The sequence below is a fragment of the Pteropus alecto genome, unplaced genomic scaffold, assembly GCF_000325575.1.
Source record: "Pteropus alecto unplaced genomic scaffold, ASM32557v1 scaffold79, whole genome shotgun sequence".
Taxonomy (NCBI): Eukaryota; Metazoa; Chordata; class Mammalia; order Chiroptera; family Pteropodidae; genus Pteropus; species Pteropus alecto.
In genome coordinates, this window is record NW_006494612.1 from 20571530 (window position 1) to 20574067 (window position 2538).

Sequence of the window (2538 nt, forward strand, 5' to 3'; positions counted from 1 at the left end):
CATACTCAAAAGAAAAATGGAGAGTGCTACTCTACTTTGAGAATTCTCTATCAGAATCAAAGAACCAAAACTAGCATCACAATGGAATTAATTCTGATTCCGTACAGATAGCACTTAAAATCAAGAGCTCTAGAAAAAATGATTACTTTTATTTGGTTTCATCTAGCTATAAACAAAAATTCACCCCAAAAATCCACTTTTTAAAAGAAAATTACTTTTCTCTATACTTGGTATCCCTTACTCTTTAATACAAAGTGTTACTGATAATATTAGAAAGTATTGAGACACATTTCACTGCAATTTCACACATTAAAATGTTTGATATAAAAAAATGTTAAGTATTGGGTGCTTAATAGTGAGAAAATTAAATCTGTAATGTATTCTTTTTTGTTCCAACACTAAATCTCATAAATTATCATAACTATTCCAACGCAAAAGTTAGTCTTCTGGACAGGTACTCTCAAACGATGATCAAAGCTCCAATACTGCATCCCACCCAACCTCAGTTTTCTTTGAATATATGATTGTAAGAAAATATCTAGGGAACTCTGATCTGAACCAAATGAAGACATTATAGGGATAAAAGAAAATCTAATAATTGATCCTATCACAACTAATGAAAACAAAATTGATATTAAATCTGAAAGTAACTGGTTGTCTTCATTTTACACAAGCAAAGAGGGACTTCTAGAGCATAGCAGCACCATTGACATAAAAAAATAGGCAGGAAAGGCAGAGAGAGCATGCTCCCTCCTCTCTTAGCAATGATTAAAGTGCTCAAAGGCCTGGCATCCTCCCTGGCCAACGGGAAATTTCCCAGCTACCTTCTAAGTAGTACAAACCTGAATAGCTCAAAAAATAAAATACACTTTTTTTTAAAGCTTCATTGAAATATTCACATACCATAAAACTCACCCTTTTCCAATTATACAGTTCATGGTTTTGAGTACATTCATAAGGCTGTAAAACCATTACCACTATCTAATTCTAGAAATTTTTCATCACTCCAAAAAGAAATCCTACATCCATTAACACTCTCCATTCTTGACATACCCACCACCCCAGCCCCTGGCAAACACTAATCTACTTCCAGTCTGTATGGATTGCTTATTCTGGACATGTTGAAGAAATGGAATCATACAACATATGGCATTTTCACTTAGCATAATGTTTTCAAAGTTCATTTATGTTGCAGCATGTATCAGTATTATACTCGTTTCTTAAAATATTATTCACCATCTTCTGCAAAGTATGTCTGATAAGAGTCTAGTATCCATAATACATAAAGAACTCTACAACTCAGCAATAAGAAGATAAAGAAAATTTTTTTTTAATGAGCAAAAGGATTTGGGTAGACATTTCTCCAAAGAAGAAAAACAGCCAATAAGCACTGGAAACAATGCTCAATGTCATCAGTCATTAGGGAAATGCAAATCAAAACCACCATGAGACACCACCATTTCACATATAATAGCATGGTATAATCAAAAAGACAGTAACAAGTATCGGTGAGGATGTGAAAAATTTAGAACTCTCAACATTGATGTAAAATGTAAAATGGCACAGCTACTTAAGAAAATAGCGCGGCAGCTCCTCTAAAAGTTAAACAAAGTTACAATATGACCCAGCAATTCTACTCTTAGGTATTCAGCCAAGGGAAATAAAAACATACGTTCACACAAAAACTTGAAAGAAATGTTCGTAACAGCATTATTCATAATAGCCAAAAATGGAAACAACCCAAATGCCCAACAACTGGTAAATGGATATACAAAATGTGGTCTATCCATACAAGAGAATATTAAGCTATGAAAGGGAATGAAGTACTGATATATGCTGCCACATACAACCTTGAAAACATTATTTGGAGTGAAAAAAGTCAGAAATAAAAGGCCACACTGTTTAATCAATTTATGTAAAATTTCCAAAATAGGCAAATCCACAGAGACAAAGTGCATTAGTGGTTGCAAAGGGCTGGAAGGAGGGGAGAATAGGAAATGAATGCTCAAATGGGTAGAGGTTTCTTTGTGAGGTGATGAAATTGTTCTGGAATTAGACAGTGGTGATGGTTGTACAATCTTGTGAAAATACTCAAAATCACTAAACTGCCATCTTGATAAGAAAAATTTAAATGTTATTCGTGTCTAATACACAAGCCTAAAAACATTCAGTCAGTCAGCCTATATTTAATGGGCTCCTACAATGTGCCCAGTACTGGGCATATGAATAAAGACAGTCTTGGGGGCAGGGAGGAGGGAGTACAGATAAGTCAAGAGCATGTTGCTTAAAAAGTACAGGACGTACACTTAACCCATATTAGAAGAAGAGGGTCATTAGGCAAACTTTTCTACAGAAGTTGAGATTTGAGTTGCTTTAAAATGATGAAATCATCATTACTCAGGCAAGGAAGTCAGGATGGGAGGCATGTGCCAAGCATAGGGAAGTGTGCAAACATGAGAACATCCCTCCCATAGGAAACCACAAGTACTGAAAAACAATACACTGTACAAGTGAGGAGGGAGCTTCTGAGTGGCAGAC

At 35.1% G+C, this 2538-nt stretch overlaps 1 protein-coding gene across 11 annotated transcripts in view; it reads right to left on the reverse strand.

Moving 5' to 3' along the window:
* EPB41L2 (erythrocyte membrane protein band 4.1 like 2) overlaps nucleotides 1-2538 on the reverse strand; it is a 194697-nt gene that overhangs the window by 104691 nt on the left and 87468 nt on the right. The window lies entirely within an intron of this gene.